At 48.9% G+C, this 21,108-nt stretch overlaps 1 protein-coding gene and 1 long non-coding RNA gene across 2 annotated transcripts in view; one reads left to right on the top strand and one right to left on the bottom strand.

Annotated features, from left to right (window-relative positions):
• Positions 1-7,420, bottom strand: part of LOC134980163 (uncharacterized) — an 85,526-nt gene extending 78,106 nt beyond the window's left edge. Inside the window, exon 1 of the long non-coding RNA XR_010190345.1 lies at positions 7,252-7,420. This is a non-coding gene — a long non-coding RNA (uncharacterized LOC134980163). The remainder of the gene's footprint in view (positions 1-7,251) is intronic.
• Positions 7,421-7,501: 81 nt separating this feature from the next.
• ADAR (adenosine deaminase RNA specific) overlaps positions 7,502-21,108 on the top strand; it is a 29,226-nt gene continuing 15,619 nt past the window's right edge. Inside the window, exon 1 of the mRNA XM_063946844.1 lies at positions 7,502-7,589. The gene's annotated coding sequence lies outside the window, so the exon portion shown is untranslated. The remainder of the gene's footprint in view (positions 7,590-21,108) is intronic.

The raw sequence follows: 21,108 nt of genomic DNA, 5'->3' as shown, positions 1-21,108 counted from the left end.
CCTACGGTCCAGAGACAGAGGTCGTAGCAGTAACCAGAACAGCAGTCCTGACAGAGGAAAGCCCCACCTGGATCCATGCATCCCGAGTGAAAAAGGTTCCTAGACCAGACCTAGAGAGGGAAGCAAGTGATTCCAGCGAGGTACAAACGGGGGCAGACAGCCCTGACCTCCCACCTAGCGAAGACAGAAGAACAGAGGAGGATGAGGAACCTGTCCCCTACCTCTATCCTGGGGACTATGTTGATAATCCTAATGGTCCTCACTTGCCAAGCTACAGCTGAAGTAGACATTACACAAAAATCCGGCACCTACACATTTTGGTATAACTCCTCCAATACTGAGGTTGCCGCCTATAAAATAGATTTCTGTACCATTGCTCCCTGTCTTAACAAACATTATGCCTGGCAGTGTGATCAGTATGGTACACGTAATACCCCCACTGAAGCCTATATTTGTGTTACTAGTAAATATTGGGGAAATAAATGTGCGTATTGGGGATCAGTGGGATGGAATTCTGGCCATAGTTATGGATACCAGCCCAAAGAGGCTCTCTCAAGAAAAGACAAATATGGTGAGTCCCTGCTTACCCGTCTTACCCTTCATAGACAAAACAGATGTGATAGTAAATTCATATTAAGCATAAAACATCCCCAGTCTACTGATGCAGGCACCTATGTCCTAGGTGAATCCTTTTTTTTTAAACCCATCCCTTACACCATTCTTGTTACAGGATATGTTTAACAATGAAAAGTATGCCCAGCTCAAGCCCCCTAAACCACGCCCCAACCTCTTGAAACCTCATATAACCACCTTCAAGGATATGATGGCCGTTAACAATCCCACCTTTAAAGACACCCTAGCTATTGAAACTGGTTTCTCTGACATCAATTTCTGGTTAGAATGGATGAAGTATAGTGCTAGCAAACATAATAAAAGTAACTGTTATGTCTGTGGCAAATCTAGGCCCCACCTAGGTACAGTGCCCCTTAATATACCCCTAGAACAGGAAAATTGTTTTTTCAGCCTTTTTAATGACACCAAAACAAATGACAGTCAGTGCGAAATGTGGAAAAGGGAATATCCCATATTGTCAAAAAATCCCAACCCAGGAAGCACCATAACCATATATCCTGGAAACTATACCTGTTATACATCTAACACCACCACAGGGAGAAATTTAAAAACCTTCCCACCAGGGTATTGTGCAAATAAAAGAACAACTGTTTTAGTCAACCAAACTAGATCATTAGGCGACATTTATTACATATGTGGGGATATGAAACTTAGAAGTAAATTAGACACACCATGGTATGGTGAGTGTGCCCTGGCCAAAGTCATAATGCCACTCCTAATGATCACCGATGACCCCACTCCTCCCTCTAATACTCCTGCTAATCGAAAGAAAAGAGCACTCCCAGGAGGTAGCTTTGACCCCCACGTATACATTGATGCTATAGGGGTCCCAAGAGGTGTTCCAAATGAGTTCAAAGCTAGAGATGAGGTGGCTGCGGGTTTTGAATCATTGTTCCCTATAGTAACTGTAAATAAAAACGTAGCCTGGATTAATTATATATATTATAATCAACAAAGATTTGTTAATGATACCAAAGATGCTCTTAAAGGTATAGCTGAACAGCTAGAAGCCACTTCCCAAATGACCTTCCAAAATAGAATGGCCCTTGACATGATTCTAGCAGAAAAAGGCGGTACATGTGTTTACATTAGTAAGGTGGAAGGCTGTTGTACATATATTCCTGACAACACTGGTCCCAACGGTAAGGTTACTTTAGCCATAAACAAGTTAGAAACCTTATCCATAGAACTTAAGAAAAATTCAGGTATTGATAACCCATGGAGCCAATATTTTGGGTGGTTTGAAAATTGGAAACAGGCTCTTGTGCAAATAAGCATATTCATACTTGTAACTTTAATTCTTTTAGGCATTATAGTTTATTGTGTAATTCCCTGTGGAAAGAAACTTACCTCCAAAGGCATTGATAAGGCCCTGATGTACTATGATATAACCACCAGTCCTGTCACCTCCTCTGATAGTAAGGGACCCGACGATTATGCCCAATATCTCAAGAACTGGAGGAACAAGAAAGGAGCCTCACTTAAGAATCATGTCATATAACAATCATGATTCTAAGAGGGGATTGAAGGGTTAAATCTCCTCTGTCAGTGTGCATTGTGTAAATATTGTTTCTTTTTCTTTTGCCTTGGATTTAGCTTGCATTGCATAAAATGAATATAGCTCCACCCATAGTTTGTTGGGAACTGTGTGAAATCACCACCCCTAGATGAAGTACTAGGCTGTATCCTACATCCCCCCCCATGTAGCCTGTTTTATCCCTCCTATGCAGTAAAGTTAAACCAATAAAGTATTTACTTTTGCCTACCCCTCCCTGGACATTCCAATCCCTCCCTAGACAATGATGCCTTATATACCATTGTTATGAACAATAAACGCAGAGTGATTCTTAATTACATGGTGTCGTGTATAATCTGTAATTTTAAGGATTGCTCTCACTGACGTCAGTGGCCATCAAATCGAGGGGTACAAGAAGAGGCTGATATCCTTTCAATTACATATTATTGTTTGAAGGCAAAAATTGCCAGAATAATACCGCTATTAGCATCCTATTACCGTTCCCTGTTAGTTTTACCTCACAGCATTACCAAAAACATTTCCCTGACATTTTTTTTACCTCACAGTAGTACAAAAAAACATTTACATTACTTTTTTTTACCTCACAGTAGTACCAAAAACATTTTCCTGACATTTTTTTTTTTACCTCACAGCATTACCAAAAACATTTCCCTGAATTTTTTTTTTACCTGCAAGAAAGGGGGACTGGTTCCCGTGTAGTACAGGAACCAAGAGGAAAAGAAAGACTATATGTTTGTTCTGGGGCACACTTTGTTAGTTCATGAAAGAAATATAATTATATATATATGTTTCATCAGTTAAAATATAAACTTTATTAGTATCACTTTAAAAAATATCCACACGTATGGAAGAATGAATATTACGGCGCTATGGCTCAATGGGGTCGATTCTATTCGGCAACTAATGAATAGCGCCGGGAATTAGCTCCCGACGCTATTCAATTCAGCAACTAGTTACGTCGGTGATGGCCCGTTCTCGCCGACAAAACAGGTTGAATTGTCGGGAGAACGGGCATTCTCCGACTTAACTCCCCGGCGCGAGGCTGATTCCCGACAGAATCAGCCTCGCGCCGGCCGCGAGGCAGCACTTTTGTCGGGTTTCTCTTCTCATCCCCCGGAGATGAGAGAAGAATTCCCGACAATTGCAGGTAATTAGTTGCTGAATTGAATAGCGTCGGGAGCTAATTCCCGGCGCTATTCATTAGTTGCCGAATAGAATCGACCCCAATGAGTGAAAATATGTCCAATGGGGGTCATTCCGAGTTGTTCGCTCGCAAGCTGCTTTTAGCAGCTTTGCACACGCTAAGCCGCCGCCTACTGGGAGTGAATCTTAGCTTATCAAAATTGCGAACGAAAGATTAGCAGAATTGCGAATAGACACTTCTTAGCAGTTTCTGAGTAGCTTCAGACTTACTCGGCATCTGCGATCAGTTCAGTCAGTGTCGTTCCTGGTTTGACGTCACAAACACACCCAGCGTACGCCCAGACACTCCTCCGTTTCTCCAGCCACTCCCGCGTTTTTCCCAGAAACGGTAGCGTTTTTTCGCACACACCCATAAAACGGCCAGTTTCCGCCCAGAAACACCCACTTCCTGTCAATCACATTACGATCACCAGAACGAAGAAAAAACCTTGTAATGCCGTGAGTAAAATACCTAACTGCATAGCAAATTTACTTGGCGCAGTCGCACTGCGGACATTGCGCATGCGCATTAGCGACTAATCGCTCCGTTGCGAGAAAAAAATAAGCGAACAACTCGGAATGACCCCCAATGTCTATGATTAATCTCTTAGTCCTAATAAAGTACGATAGTTCCTTACATTTATGGAATATACAATAGGAAAAAGAGTGTGCACCGGGCTCTAACCCAATTCACTTGTAAAGTCCCCCTTTCTTGCAAGTAGTTTACTGAACTATTTTCTGGGAGCACCACCAACCTAGCGACGGACAAGAATACAAACATAGCCGGGTGTTGTTTTTTTCTACAGTTATGGTAATACAGGTTGAGTATCCCATATCCAAATATTCCGAAATACGGAATATTCCGAAATACGGACTTTTTGGAGTGAGAGTGAGATATTGAAAACTTTGTTTTTTGATGGCTCAATGTACACAAACTTTGTTTTATACACAAAGTTATTAAAAATATTGTATTAAATGACCTTCAGGCTGTGTGTATAAGGTGTATAAGAAACATAAATGAATTGTGTGAATGTACACACACTTTGTTTAATGCACAAAGTTATAAAAAATATTGGCTAAAATTACCTTCAGGCTGTGTGTATAAGGTGTATATGGAACATAAATGCATTCTGTGCTTAGATTTAGGTCCCATTGCCATGATATCTCATTATGGTATGCAATTATTCCAAAATACGGACAAATCCCATATCCAAAATACCTCTGGTCCCAAGCATTTTGGATAAGGGATACTCAACCTGTAATAATAAAAAATTAACCCTGTTTATTTAGTGATCCTGTGCAGACTCATCCAACTGTTCTTCTAAGCATTTTTTTTTACCTCAAACCATTACCAAAAACATTTCCCTGACATTTTGAACTTCCATCATTATATAAAGCACACTTCCCTGCAATATTTACCTCATAACATTAGCAAAATCATTTCACTGCCATTTAACCTTTCACTGATACCAAAAATATTCCCCTATCACATAGGTTCTCAAACTCGGTCCTCAGGACCCCACACAGTGCATGTTTTGCAGGTCTCCTCACAGAATTGCAATTTAAATAATTAACTCCACCTGCGGACCTTTTAAAATGTGTCTGTGAGTAATTAATACAGCTGTGCACCTGCTGGGTTACCTGCAAAACATGCACTGTGTGGGGTCCTGAGGACCGAGTTTGAGAACCTGTGCCCTATCATTTTTACTTCCCAGCATTACCAGACCCTCCACCATGACCCTTTCCACCAAGTACAGCATGCTCTGCTCCTGAACTTCCTTCTTAACTTTTGATTGCAACACCTGAGAACACCTTTCCCATCAATAACTAGTTCAACACAGCTGATGGCAATCATGCATTAAGTGGGAAGGCCAGGAGCAGAGCGTCGTGTACCTGATGGAAGAGGGGGTCATGTTGGGGGGTCTGCGTTTGGCACCCCCCTCCCAAAACCCCCTTTCATGGGGATGGCCATCAACCATCAATTATTCAAAATCATCGATTGTCTGTATACTTTTACCATTGATGGGGTAGAACCTGACGGTTTCCCGCCATCGATGGTTCAGTGCTACCAAATATTTTTTTTTCCATCCCTCAAACTGTCAGGGCATGAAGCTTAGCCCTGCTCCTGCGAAGCCACGCCCCTGGGCTCTGATTGACCCGTATTTCATTGTTCTGTAATGCAGGGGTGACCATCGATGGGTAAAACCATCGATGGATCCCTTCCAGATGGTTTTACACCATCGAGGTTATACATAAATGATACCATCGATGGTGACCATGAATGGATAACCCAATGATGGCCATCTCTACCCTGACATTTTTTTAGCTCCTCACTTCAGCAAAAAACATTTCCTTGCACTATTTACCATGAAAAGTGCCAAACATTTCCCTGTCATTTTTAGCTCACCACATTACCAAAAACACTTAATTATAACATACTACTAAGCAGAGCAGACTTCGGCCCATGGGTGGGACAGCAAGACAGTGCCCAAAAAGTGGGGCAGTCCTGACAAAAATCAGGAGTTTGGATGTATGTAATAATAATAATAATGCTACTATCCTTTATATGACGCCACAAGGGCTTCGCAGCGCCTTACAGAGTACGTACACAGAAACAGTATGAAGAAAACAAGTGACTTACAGTACAGAGCATTGCAGGACATGGACGAGGTATATACACTTTGCTGCGGCATAATACCCAAAGCAGTGCGGCAGCCAAACCCAAAGGTTGTTCCCCGCCCCAGAAAAGTCCCATTTTTCAGGCACTGTCCCAGCCGCAGACGGCAGTGTCCCATGGAGGGTGAGTGAGGGGAGTTGGAAGACCCCTCTCATCTGCTCCTACATTTAGGGCTTTACCCCGATCTCCAGGCCAGAAGCAGCCCCTAGTCTGTAACAGGTCTGCGGCCCATGCGGTTCCAGTATGAATGGTCGACAATGTTAAGGTTGACAGTCATTAGGTCGACATGGACAAATGGTCGACACGAACAAATGGTCGACACATGAAAAGGTCGACATGATTTTTTTAAAACTGTTTTTGGTGTCATTTTTTCCGCAACATGACCAGGAACCCCAATTAGTGCACCGCGTCCCCTTGCATGGCTCGCTTCCCTCGCCATGCTGCGGCAATGTGGCTCGCTCCGCTACTGCTGCACTCGCCACAGGTTACAGTTCACAATCGTAGTCCACGTAGATGGTCAAGTATGAAAAAGTTAAAAATTTTAATAAAAAAAAAAAAAAAAGCCATGTCGACCTTTCATGTGTCGACCATTTTCATGTGTCAACCATTAGTCCATGAAAGGATACCGGCCCATGTTAACAGGTGTGGTGTAAATCTACAGTAATTAGTCATTAGATTGACAGTGTTAAAAGGTCGACAGGGAAATAGTCGACACAAGAAGAGTCAGTACGAGTTTTTATATTATTTTGGGCGTCATTTTCTACAGTATGTATCAACATATGTGACCACAATTATTACAAACGTATACTCTGGCTCTGCTCGCCACGCCGTGGGCAAGGTTACTATTCCCAATCGTAGTCCACGGGGATGGTAAATCAAGCAACGTTTGAAAAATATGTGAACCCTCAACCTGTGTCGACCATTGTCCGTCGACCTTTTTGAACCAGTCAATTTTAAGCACTGTCTACCTTTTACCTGTCGACCATTATATACCACACACAGCGCGGGCCCCCGGGACGTTACAGACTTGGGGGGAGATGCACCAATCCTGGTAGAGAGAGATAAAGTACCAGCCAATCAGCTCCTGTTATTTTTCAAACACAGCCTGTAACACGGCAGCTTGGCGCTGATTGGCTGCTACTTTATCTCTATCTCTCTCTGGTTTGATACATCCCCCCTAAGGCAGACACGGGACCCTGACCCGGGGGGAGGTCGGACGTACTTGCGGGTATTTTGGCTGCACCCCCGTGCAATGCTAACGCTCTATACCCAGCTGATGACTATATGCCCCTGCGACGGGGGAGGCGTGGGGGAGACCCCGTGCACTGGTGCAGAGCGCCGCCTGCAGTCTACCTCCTCGCCGCCAGGTGTCGCCCTTACAGCGCCCCTTACAGCGCATGCGCCGTGACCCAACTGCTTGCATACATAGCGCGGCGCCCACCGCGCGCCTCTCTTTCTTTCTCTCTCTCCTCACAGCTGCCCCGGAACCGGAAGTCGCCTGCACGGAAACACAGAGCGGTGTGTGGTGTCGAGGGGAAAGCGCGCTGCCGCCATCACGGGGTCGGTAAGTCTCGTGTGATTGTGTGGGGTATTCCCGGTCTGTGTGACCGGAGGGGGAGCGGTGTGACCGGGACAGGTTCGGGGACGGGTGGAGTTAAGTGTGATTGATGAGGGGGGAGAGTGATCGGTGTGATTGGGGAGGGGGTTGGAGGGATCCGTGGGATGAGGGGGGAGAGTGATCGGTGTGATTGGGGAGGGGGTTGGAGGGATCCGTGGGATGAGGGGGAGAGTGAACGGTGTGATTGGGGAGGGGGTTGGAGGGATCCGTGGGATGAGGCGGGAGAGTGATCGGTGTGATTCGGGAGGGGGTTGGAGGGATCTGTGGGATGAGGCGGGAGAGTGATCGGTGTGATTCGGGAGGGGGTTGGAGGGATCCGTGGGATGAGGCGGGAGAGTGATCGGTGTGATTGGGGAGGGGGTTGGAGGGATCCGTGGGATGAGGCGGGAGAGTGATCGGTGTGATTCGGGAGGGGGTTGGAGGGATCCGTGGGGGGAGGGGGAGTGATTGGGGAGGGGGTTGGAGGGATCCGTGGGATGAGGGTGGGGGAGTGATTGGAGAGGGGATTTGGGGAATCGTGGTGACGAGATGGGGTGGGGGAAGACAAGTGTGGCCACGGAAAGGGATTGAGCGGAGATCAGTGTGGTTTGGGAGAGGGATTGTGAGATCAATGGGAGGGGGATTTGGGGGGAGATCAGTGGGGCCTGAGTAGGGATTTTTTTTTTGGGGGGGGGGGGGGGGGGTGTCAGTGGGGCCTGAGAGGGTAAAACATTTTCTCTGACGTCCTAGTGGATGCTGGGAACTCCGTAAGGACCATGGGGAATAGCGCTCCGCAGGAGACTGGGCACAACTAAGAAAGATTTAGGACTACCTGGTGTGCACTGGCTCCTCCCTCTATGCCCCTCCTCCAGACCTCAGTTAGAATTTTGTGCCCGGCTGAGCTGGTTGCACACTAGGGGCTCTCTTGAGCTCTTAGAAAAGAAAGTATAATTAGTTTTTTTTATTTTCAGTGAGATCTGCTGGCAACAGACTCACTGCTACGAGGGACTAAGGGGAGAAGAAGCGAACCTACCTGCTTGCAGCTAGCTTGGGCTTCTTAGGCTACTGGACACCATTAGCTCCAGAGGGATCGAACACAGGCCCAGCCTCGGTCGTCTAGTCCCGGAGCCGCGCCGCCGTCCCCCTTACAGAGCCAGAAGCAAGAAGACGTTCCTGGAAATCGGCGGCAGAAGACTTCGGTCTTCATCGTAGCGCACAGCACTGCAGCTGTGCGCCATTGCTCCCCATGCACACCACACACTCCGGTCACTGATGGGTGCAGGGCGCTGGGTGGGGGGCGCCCTGGGCTGCAATAAAAGTACCTTGCTGGCAAAATAAACACATAATATAGTCATTAAGACTATATATGTGTAAAATCCCCTGCCAGATATACATATAAAAAAGCGGGAGAAATCCACCGAAAAAGGGGCGGGGCTATCTCCCTCAGCACACTAGCGCCATTTTCCCTCACAGCTCCGCTGGAAGGACGCTCCCCAGGCTCTCCCCTGCAGTTTCCAGACTACATAGGGTAAAAAAGAGAGGAGGGGCACTAAATTTAGGCGCAATTTGTGTAATATCAGCAGCTATAGGGGAAAAATCACTGTGGGTAGTGTGAATCCCTGTATTATATAGCGCTCTGGTGTGTGCTGGCATCTCTCTCTGTCTCCCCAAAGGACTTTGTGGGGTCCTGTCCTCAGTCAGAGCATTGTGTGTGTGCGGTGTGTCTGTACGGCTGTGTCGACATGTTTGATGAGGCTTATGTGGAGGCGGAGCAGATGCCGATAAATGTGATGTCACCCCCTGCGGGGTCGACACCTGAGTGGATGGACATGTGGAAGGAATTACGCGACAGCGTCAACTCCTTTCATAAAAGGTTTGACGACATAGCAGATGTGGGACAGCCGGCTTCTCAGCCCGTGCCTGCCCAGGCGTCTCAAAAGCCATCAGGGGCCCTAAAACGCCCGCTACATCAGATGGCAGACACAGACGTCGACACGGATACTGACTCCAGTGTCGACGACGATGAGACTAGTGTACATTCCAATAGAGCCACCCGTTACATGATTACGGCAATGAAAAATGTGTTGCACATTTCTGATATTACCCCAGGTACCACAAAAAAGGGTATTATGTTTGGGGAGAAAAAGCTACCAGTGGTTTTTCCCCCATCTGAAGAATTAAATGAAGTGTGTGAAGAAGCGTGGGCTTCCCCCGATAAGAAATTGGTAATTTCTAAAAGGTTACTAATGGCGTACCCTTTCCCGCCAGAGGACAGGTCACGTTGGTAGACATCCCCTAGGGTGGATAAAGCGCTCACACGCCTGTCAAAGAAGTTGGCACTACCGTCCCCGGACACGGCCGCCTTAAAGGAACCTGCAGATAGAAAGCAGGAGGCTATCCTGGAGTCTGTATATACACACTCAGGCATTATACTGAGACCAGCTATTGCTTCGGCATGGATGTGCAGTGCTGCAGCTGCGTGGTCAGATTCCCTGTCAGATAACATTGATACCTTAGACAGGGACACTATATTGCTAACCGTAGAGCACATTAAAGACTCAGTCTTATACATGAGAGATGCACAGAGGGATATTTGCCGGCTGGCATCTAAAATAAACGCAATGTCCATTTCTGCCAGGAGAGGATTGTGGACTCGGCAGTGGACAGGTGATGCCGATTCTAAAAGGCACATGGAAGTTTTGCCTTACAAGGGTGAGGAGTTGTTTGGGGATGGTCTCTCGGACCTCGTTGCTACAGCTGGGAAATCAGCATTTTTACCCCATGTTCCCTCACAGCCAAAGAAAGCACCGTAGTATCAGGTACAGTCTTTTCGGCCCCAGAAAGGTAAGCGGGTTAAAGGCGCGTCCTTTCTGCCCAGAGGCAGAGGTAGAGGGGAAAAGCTGCAGCATACAGCCAGTTCCCAGGAACAAAAGTCCTCCCCCGCTTCCTCTAAGTCCACCGCATGACGCTGGGGCTCCACAGGTGGAGCCAGGTACGGTGGGGGCCCGTCTCAAGAACTTCAGCGACCAGTGGGCTCGCTCACGGGTGGATCCCTGGATTCTACAGGTAGTATCTCAGGGGTACAAGCTGGAATTCGAGACGTCTCCCCCTCGCCGTTTCCTCAAATCTGCCTTGCCGACGGCTCCCTCGGACAGGGAGGCAGTGCTGGAGGCAATTCACAAGCTGTATTCGCAGCAGGTGATAGTCAAGGTGCCCCTACTTCAACAAGGACGGGGTTACTATTCCACAATGTTTGTGGTACCGAAACCGGACGGTTCGGTGAGACCCATCTTACATTTGAAATCCTTGAACACTTATATACGAAGGTTCAAGTTCAAAATGGAATCGCTCAGGGCGGTTATTGCAAGCCTGGACGAAGGGGATTACATGGTATCACTGGACATCAAGAATGCTTACCTGCATGTTCCCCATTTACCCCCTTCACCAGGAGTACCTCAGATTTGTGGTACAGGACTGTCATTACCAATTCCAGACGTTGCCGTTTGGTCTGTCCACGGCACCGAGGGTATTTACCAAGGTAATGGCAGAAATGATGATACTCCTTCTACAACAGCACGGCTGGATCCTGAACATTCCGAAGTCGCAGCTGGTTCCTACAACGCGTCTACTGTTCCTGGGGATGGTTCTCGACACAGAACAGAAAAGTGTTTCTCCCGGAGGAGAAGGTCAAGGAGTTGTCATCTCTTGTCAGAGACCTCCTAAAACCAAAACAGGTGTCGGTGCACCACTGCACGCGAGTCCTGGGAAAGATGGTGGCTGCTTACGAAGCAATTCCATTCGGAAGGTTCCATGCAAGGATCTTTCAGTGGGATCTGTTGGACAAATGGTCCGGATCGCATCTTCAGATGCATCGGCTGATAACCCTGTCTCCGAGGGCCAGGGTGTCGCTGCTGTGGTGGCTGCAGAGTGCTCATCTTCTAGAGGGTCGCAGATTCGGCATACAGGACTGGGTCCTGGTGACCACGGATGCCAGCCTTCGAGGTTGGAGGGCAGTCACACAGGGAAGAAATTTCCAAGGACAATGGTCAAGTCAGGAGACTTCCCTACAGACCCCTGCTTCAACACCAGCCGGTGCTGATCCAGTCAGACAATATCACGGCGGTCGCCCATGTAAACCGACAGGGCGGCACAAGAAGCAGGATGGCGATGGCAGAAGCCACAAGGATTCTCCGATGGGCGGAAAATCATGTGTTAGCACTGTCAGCAGTGTTCATTCCCGGAGTGGACAACTGGGAAGCAGACTTTCTCAGCAGACACGACCTCCACCCGGGAGAGTGGGGACTTCATCCAGAAGTCTTCCAAATGATTGTACACCATTGGGAAAGGCCACAGGTGGACATGATGGCGTCCCGCCTCAACAAAAAGCTAAAAAGATATTGCGCCAGGTCAAGGGACCCTTAGGCGATAGCTGTGGACGCACTGGTAACACCGTGGGTGTACCAGTCGGTGTATGTGTTCCCTCCTCTGCCTCTCATACCCAAGGTACTGAGAATAATAAGAAGGAGAGGAGTAAGAACTATACTCGTGGTTCCGGATTGGCCAAGAAGATCTTGGTACCCAGAACTTCAAGAAATGATCTCAGAGGACCTATGGCCTCTGCCGCTCAGACAGGACCTGCTGCTGCAGGGGCCCGGTCTGTTCCAAGACTTACAGCGGCTGCGTTTGACGGCATGGCGGTTGAACACCGGATCCTAAAGGAAAAGGGCTTTCCGGAGGAAGTCATTCCTACGCTGATTAAGGCTAGGAAAGATGTGACCGTAAAACATTATCACCGCATATGGCGAAAATACGTTGCTTGGTGTGAGGCCAGGAAGGCCCCGACGGAGGAATTTCAACTGGGTCGATTTCTGCACTTCCTACAGTCAGGAGTGACTATGGGCCTAAAATTGGGTTCCATGAAGGTCCAGATTTCGGCTCTGTCCATTTTCTTCCAAATAGAATTGGCTTCACTGCCTGAAGTTCAGACTTTTGTTAAGGGAGTTCTGCATATTCAGCCCCCGTTTGTGCCTCCAGTGGCACCGTGGGATCTCAACGTGGTGTTGGGTTTCCTGAAGTCGCATTGGTTTGAGCCACTTAGATCCGTGGAGCTAAAATACCTCACGTGGAAAGTGGTCATGCTGTTGGCCTTGGCTTCGGCCAGGCGTGTTTCAGAATTGGCGGCTCTGTCATGCAAAAGCCCTTATCTGATTTTTCATATGGATAGAGCCAATTCCTTCCTAAGGTGGTATCAGCTTTTCATGTGAACCAACCTATTGTGGTGCCTGCGGCTACTCGGGAATTGGAGGACTCCAAGTTGCTGGATGTAGTCAGGGCCCTGAAAATGTTTCCAGGACGGCTGGAGTCAGGAAGACTGACTCGCTATTTATCCTGTATGCACCCAACAAGCTGGGTGCTCCTGCTTCTAAGCAGACTATTGCTCGCTGGATCTGTAGCACGATTCAACTTGCACATTCTGCGGCTGGACTGCCGCATCCTAAATCTATAAAAGCCCATTCCACGAGGAAAGTTTGCTCTTCTTGGGCGGCTGCCCGAGGGGTCTCGGCTTTACAACTTTGCCGAGCTGCTACTTGGTCGGGTTCAAACACTTTTGCAAGAGTCTACAAGTTTGATACCCTGGCTGAGGTGGACCTAGAGTTTGCTCATTCGGTGCTGCAGAGTCATCCGCACTCTCCCGCCCGTTTGGGAGCTTTGGTATAATCCCCATGGTCCTTACGGAGTCCCAGCATCCACTAGGACGTCAGAGAAAATAAGAATTTACTCACCGGTAATTCTATTTCTCGTAGTCCGTAGTGGATGCTGGGCGCCCATCCCAAGTGCGGATTGTCTGCAATACTTGTATATAGTTATTGCCTAACTAATGGGTTATTGTTATGAGCCATCTGTTGAGAGGCTCAGTTGTTGTTCATACTGTTAACTGGGTATAGTATCACGAGTTGTACGGTGTGATTGGTGTGGCTGGTATGAGTCTTACCCGGGATTCCAAATCCTTTCCTTATTGTCAGCTCTTCCGGGCACAGTTTCCTAACTGAGGTCTGGAGGAGGGGCATAGAGGGAGGAGCCAGTGCACACCAGGTAGTCCTAAATCTTTATTAGTTGTGCCCAGTCTCCTGCGGAGCCGCTATTCCCCATGGTCCTTACGGAGTTCCCAGCATTCACTACGGACTACGAGAAATAGATTTACCGGTGAGTAAAATCTTATTTTTTTGGGGGGGGAGACAGTGGGGCCTGAGGGGGGGAATTGGGGTTAGGTCAGTGAGGCCTGAGAGGGTTTCTTTTTTTTTTTTGGGGGGGGGGGGGGGGGGGGGGGATCAGGGTGGCTGAGAGGGGAATTAGGGGTGGGAGATCAGTGGGGCCTGAGAGGGGAATTTGGGGGGGGGGGGGGGGGAGATCGGTGGGGAATTGGGGGGGGGGGGGGGGAGATCAGTGGGGCCTGAGAGGGAAATGTGGGGGATCAGTCGGTTGTGAGGGAGATTGGGGGGGATATTGTCAGTGTGACTTTGGGGGGGGGGGGGGGGGGGGGTGGCAGTGTGATTGGTACAAACCACTTTCCAGGATTCTGTCTCTGAGCATGTATGAGTGCTGTGTGTGACCCTCTGAGAGGCTGTTGGTATAGTGATTCTCCACTGAAGGAGTCGGTGAGCTGTGGTTTATGGTTCGGGCAGATCATTGTATGATAGGCAGTAGAGGGTTCTGGTTGCTGTGGTAGCAGATGTATGTTGGCACTGGTGTATGGTAGTCTGGTACTGCTATTGCAGTAATATCTTCCTGCATCCATATTGTATGTGAGTTTGTTTGTCATTCTCTCCTGTTCTCCTAAATAAGATTTGGGTTGCAATGTAACACCCTTATTTCTGCTTTTTACCTCTATAGAGCCAACATATTCCATGGTGCTGTTCCGTGTAACAATGGGACTAGGGCAGACATAGTAATATGCTGATGTTCAGTGCTGTTCCTTGTAGTTTCCTGCGCACAGGGGCCTGGCAACCATTGGAGAACGTGTATATGTTACATAACAGTCTAGTGTCACGACTATCTTATTTATAAATCATTGATGTCCCTTCCCTGATGCGCTAGCTAAGGGGTGGGGGGGGGCGGACACTTGATACATAAGGTAGCAATTGGTTGGCGATGCTGCAGGATGGGTTAGGAGAGACTAGAATCATTTACCAATCATCTGCCGCCACTCATAACTGCCTGTCACCAGGTATCCCCCCTGCTCCTTTCCTCTAATAGTCCCAGAGAAGGATTATGCCTCGTGCTGCCCAGGCACTCTCGTGGTTCTCCTTTTGTTTGGCGTAGCCCAATATTGGTTGGGAAACATCTTCACGCAGTGCAAAGAATGAGGGATCGCCTCATAATGCCCCAGCTTGAGGCTGCAGTGGCCCCATCCTCAGTTCATGTTTTCCAGACCACCTATGGATTTGTTAAGTTGTCTGTTAGTAATGGAATGCATCTGTGTACTAGCCAGGAAATCTGGAAAACATGAACTGTTAGAACAGAGTTTGGCCAGCCCTGGATGAAGTGGGGAGGGCAGAGTGTAGGAGAAGGCTGGCTCTCAGGGAACAGCCGAGAGGTCCAAACATGGTGATAATGGGTCTTTTGTGGCTGCTATACACCCAATGTATCTTTATATGGATGGCGTAGGCAGGGGGGGTTTCCAGTTCTCGGCAGAAGTTTGAGGACATACTGCCGGAGTCGGTGTTAGTCTTCCAGTGAGTAGTCTAGCGCCTATCAGCCGGTAACTTTGCAGTTACAGGTTTGCAGTATTCTATAAGCTGGAACATACTATTTACATGTAGAAGACTGTTCTCCAATGCAGCCGCTTAGTAGGTTATAGCATGTTTACATGTGTGATCTGGCGATACCTTGACTGACGATCTCTGCAGGTGGGGGGTGACCTACAAATTCTCTGTCTCTCAATATGGTTCCTGCATGAAGTATACATCCTATGTGCTGGAACTGCATTTGCATTATCCTCTCACTAAGGGGGGAATTCAGTTAATCGCAACAACAAATTTGGCATGTGTACTGCAGGTGGTGTACATGTAACGTGCAGAGAGAGTTAGATTTGGGTGGGTTATATTGTTTCTGTGCAGGGTAAATACTGGCCGCTTTATTTTTACACTGCAATTTAGATTCAGTTTGAACACACTTCACCCAAATCTAACTCTCTACACATGTTACATCTGCCCTTCCCCCTGCAGTGCACATGGTTTTACCCAACTGCTAACAAATTTGCTGCTGTAATGGACTCTGAATTAGGCCCCTAGTCTGGCTGGCTCAGTCGGGGATAGTCTCCTGCTGTAGGAGTGGTATGTTGTGTTAGGCAGCGCATCATGCACACAGAGGATGAGTCCCTAATGTGAATGGTGCAGGTTCCTGATGCCAAGTGACTGGTGGTCATTGGCAAGCAGGGGCAGATGGAGTGGTATTGGTGCGGGATCCGGTCTGAAGGTCGACAATGTTTAGGTCGACCACTATAGGTCGACAGTCACTAGGTCGACATGGATGGAAGGTCGACAGGGTTTCTAGGTCGACATGTGCTAGGTCGACAGGTCTAAAGGTCGACATGAGTTTAAAAAAAATAAAAAAATTGTTTTGAATTTTTTCATACTTAACGATCCACGTGGACTACGATTGGAACGGTAATCTGTGCCTAGCGAAGGCACCATGCCCGAAGCATGGCGAGCGAAGCGGTGCACTAATTTGGGATCCCAGTCACTCTACGAAGAAAACACAAAAAAAATCCTCATATCAACCTTTAGACCTGTCGACCTGGCACATGTCGACCTACAAACCCTGTCGACCTTCCATCCATGTCGACCTAGATACTGTCGATTTGATGAACCACACCCATTGGTGCTACTAGTGTAGCAGGATGCATTGTAGTAGCCAGCTGATGCTTCTCTGCATTGCATGTGTCTTGCTTCATTCACTTGTGTGTGTGGAGAACCTGCCCATTACTCTAGCTGATTGGCTGCAGGGTCCTACGCCCGCCTCCTCTGCTCTGTTCTCAGCCTGGCTGTTTAAGAGGCGGTAACTACTAGAGAAAGGAAACTGAAACTTTCTGTCGGTCACATCCAGGAAGCAGCCCCTAGTCCTGTAGCTTTACCCCGATCTCCTGGCCAGAAGCAGCCCCTAGTTCTGTAGCTTTACCCCGATCTCCTGGCCAGAAGCGGCCCCTATTCCTGTCGCTTTACCCCAGGCAAGAAGCAGCCCCTAGTCCTGTAGCTTTACCCTGATCTGCTGGCCAGAAGTGGCCCCTATTCCTGTAGCTTTACCCTGATCTGCTGGCCAGAAGCGGCCCCTATTCCTGTAGCTTTACCCCAGGCAAGAAGCAGCCCCTAGTCCTGTAGCTTTACCCCGATCTCCTGGCCAGAAGCGGCCCCTATTTCTGTAGCTTTACCCCAGGCAAGAAGCGGCCCCTAGTCCTGTAGCTTTACCCCAGGCAAGAAGCAGCCCCTAGTCCTGTAGCTTTACCCCGGTCCCTAGTACAGCTGGCTGTCCCATAGTGCAGTGCTAGCACTGTGTAATATTTCCTCCCAGCAGAAGTACTTGGTTATACTGATCTTTAAATTAGTCCCTCATGCTTGTCAACACAGGATCCTGTTATCCTTTCCATAGGAGCAAGGTAAGGGGGTCTACACAGGCTAGTGTGGGGATGATAGGAAAGTAGTGTTATACAGGCTGGTGCTGTGTGTGTGTGTGGGGGGGGGGGGGGGTGATGGGAAAGTAGCGTTATACAGGCTGGTGCTGTGTGGGGGTGGGGATGATGGGAAAGTAGTGTTATACAGGCTGGTGCTGTGTGGGGGGGGATGATGGGAAAGTAGTGTTATACAGGCTGGTGCTGTGTGGGGGTGTGTGTGATGGGAAAGTAGTGTTATACAGGAAGGTGCTGTGTGGGGGGTGGGGATGATGGGAAAGTAGTGTTATACAGGGTGGTGGGGATGATGGGAAAGTAGTGATACACAGGCTGGTGCCGTGGGTGGGGATGATGGGAAAGTAGTGTTATACAGGCTGGTGCTGTGTGGATGATGGGAAAGTAGTGTTATACAGGCCGGTGGGGGGGTGATGGAAAAGTAGTGTTATACAGGCTGGTGCTGTGTGTGTGTGTGTGGGGGGGGGGGGGGGGGGTGATGGAAAGTAGTGTTAGACAGGCTGGTGCTGTGTGGGGATGATGGGAAAGTAGTGTTATACAGGCTGGTGCTGTGTGGGGATGATGGGAAAGTAGTGTTATACAGGCTGGTGCTGTGTGTGGGGGGGATGATGGGAAAGTAGTGTTATACAGGCTGATGCTGTGTGGGGGGATGATGGGAAAGTAGTGTTATACAGACTGGTGCTGTGGGTGGGGATGATGGGAAAGTGTTATACAGACTGGTGCTGTGTGGGGATGATGGGAAAGTAGTGTTATACAGGCTGGTGCTCTGCGTGGGGGGGATGATGGGAAAGTAGTGTTATACAGGCTGGTGCTGTGGGGGGTTGGGGATGATGGGGACGTAGTGTTATACAGGCTGGTGCTGTGTGGGGTGTGGGTTTAATGGGAAAGTAGTATTATACAGACTGGTGCTGTGGGTGGGGATGATGGGAAAGCAGTGTTATAAAGGATGGTGCTGTGTGGGGGGTGGGGATGATGGTTAAGTAGTGTTATACAGGCTGGTGCTCTGCGTGGGGGGGATGATGGGAAAGTAGTGTTATACAGGCTGGTGCTGTGTGAGGGGTGGGGATGATGGGAAAGTAGTGTTATACAGACTGGTGCTGTGGGGGGGGATGATGGGAAAGTAGTGTTACCCAGGCTGGTGCTGTGTGTGGGGATGATGGGAAAGTAGTGTTATACAGACTGGTGCTGTGTGGGGATGATGGGAAAGTAGTGTTATACAGGCTGGTGCTGTGGCTGGGGATGATGGGAAAGTAGTGTTATACAGGCTGGTGCTGTGGCTGGGGATGATGGGAAAGTAGTGTTACACAGGCTGGTGCTGTGTGTGGGGGGGATGATGGGAAAGTAGTGTTACACAGGCTGGTGCTGTGTGGGGGGGTGATGGGAAAGTAGTGTTATACAGGCTGGTGCTGTGGGGGGTGGGGATGATGGGAAAGTAGTGTTATACAGGCTGGTGCTGTGTGGGGATGATGGGAAAGTAGTGTTATACAGGCTGGTGCTGTGGGGGGGATGATGGGAAAGTAGTGTTATATAGGCTGGTGCTCTGCGTGGGGGGGATGATGGGAAAGTAGTGTTATACAGGCTGGTGCTGTGGGGGGGATGATGGGAAAGTAGTGTTATATAGGCTGGTGCTCTGCGTGGGGGGGATGATGGGAAAGTAGTGTTATACAGGCTGGTGCTGTGTGGGGGGGATGATGGGGAAGTAGTGTTATACAGGCTGGTGCTGTGTGTGGGGGGGATGATGGGAAAGTAGTGTTATACAGGCTGGTGCTGTGTGAGGGGGGATGATGGGAAAGTAGTGTTATACAGGCTGGTGCTGTGTGTGTGTGTGGGGGGATGATGGGAAAGTAGTGTTATACAGGCTGATGCTGTGTGGGGGGATGATGGGAAAGTAGTGTTATACAGACTAGTGCTGTGGGTGGGGATGATGGGAAAGTAGTGTTATACAGACTGGTGCTGTGTGGGGATGATGGGAAAGTAGTGTTATACAGGCTGGTGCTCTGCGTGGGGGGGATGATGGGAAAGTAGTGTTATACAGGCTGGTGCTGTGGGGGGTGGGGTGGGGATGATGGGGACGTAGTGTTATACAGGCTGGTGCTGTGTGGGTTTAATGGGAAAGTAGTGTTATACAGACTGGTGCTGTGGGTGGGGATGATGGGAAAGTAGTGTTATACAGACTGGTGCTGTGGGTGGGGATGATGGGAAAGTAGTGTTATACAGACTGGTGCTCTGCGTGGGGGGGATGATGGGAAAGTAGTGTTATACAGGCTGGTGCTGTGAGGGGTGGGGATGATGGGAAAGTAGTGTTATACAGACTGGTGCTGTGGGGGGGGGGATGATGGGAAAGTAGTGTTACCCAGGCTGGTGCTGTGTGTGGGGATGATGGGAAAGTAGTGTTATACAGACTGGTGCTGTGTGGGGATGATGGGAAAGTAGTGTTATACAGGCTGTGGCTGGGGATGATGGGAAAGTAGTGTTATACATACAGGCTGGTGCTGTGTGTGGGGGGGATGATGGGAAAGTAGTGTTACACAGGCTGGTGCTGTGTGTGTGGGGGGGGGGGTGATGGGAAAGTAGTGTTATACAGGCTGGTGCTGTGTGGGGGGTGGGGATGATGGGAAAGTAGTGTTATACAGGCTGGTGCTGTGTGGGGATGATGGGAAAGTAGTGTTATACAGGCTGGTGCTGTGGGGGGGATGATGGGAAAGTAGTGTTATATAGGCTGGTGCTGTGTGTGGGGGGGATGATGGGAAAGTAGTGTTATACAGGCTGGTGCTGTGTGTGGGGGGGATGATGGGAAAGTAGTGTTATACAGGCTGGTGCTGTGTGGGGGGTGGGGATGATGGGAAAGTAGTGTTATACAGGCTGGTGCTGTGGGGGGGATGATGGGAAAGTAGTGTTATATAGGCTGGTGCTGTGTGTGGGGGGGATGATGGGAAAGTAGTGTTATACAGGCTGGTGCTGTGTGTGGGGGGGATGATGGGAAAGTAGTGTTATACAGGCTGGTGCTGTGTGTGTGTGTGTGTGGGGGGGGGGGTGATGGGGAAGTAGTGTTATACAGGCTGGTGCTGTGTGTGGGGGGGGGATGATGTGGAAGTAGTGTTATACAGGCTGGTGCTGTGTGTGGGGGGATGATGGGAAAGTAGTGTTATACAGGCTGGTGCTGTGTGTGTGGGGGGATGATGGGAAAGTAGTGTTATACAGGCTGGTGCTGTGTGTGGGGGATGATGGGGAAGTAGTGTTATACAGGCTGGTGCTGTGTGTGTGTGTGGGGGTAATGGTAAAGTAGTGTTATACAGGCTGGTACTGTGTGTGGGGGATGATGGGAAAGTAGTGTTATACAGGCTGGTGCTCTGTGGGGATGATGTGGAAGTAGTGTTATACAGGCTGGTGCTGTGTGTGGGGGGGGGGATGATGTGGAAGTAGTGTTATACAGGCTGGTGCTGTGTGTGGGGGGGATGATGGGAAAGTAGTGTTATACAGGCTGGTGCTGTGTGGGGGGATGATGGGAAAGTAGTGTTATACAAGCTGGTGCTGTGTGTGTGTGTGTGTGTGGGTGATGGGGAAGTAGTGTTATACAAGCTGGTGCTGTGTGGGGGGGATGATGGGAAAGTAGTGTTATACAGGCTGGTGCTGTGTGGGGGGGATGATGGGAAAGTAGTGTTATACAGGCTGGTGCTGTGTGGGGGGGATGATGGGAAAGTAGTGTTATACAAGCTGGTGCTGTGTGTGTGTGTGGGTGATGGGGAAGTAGTGTTATACAAGCTGGTGCTGTGTGGGGGGGGTGATGGGGAAGTAGTGTTATA

The sequence above is a fragment of the Pseudophryne corroboree genome, chromosome 12 (assembly GCF_028390025.1).
Source record: "Pseudophryne corroboree isolate aPseCor3 chromosome 12, aPseCor3.hap2, whole genome shotgun sequence".
Classification (NCBI taxonomy): Eukaryota; Metazoa; Chordata; class Amphibia; order Anura; family Myobatrachidae; genus Pseudophryne; species Pseudophryne corroboree.
This window is presented reverse-complemented; position numbering and strand designations above follow the sequence as displayed.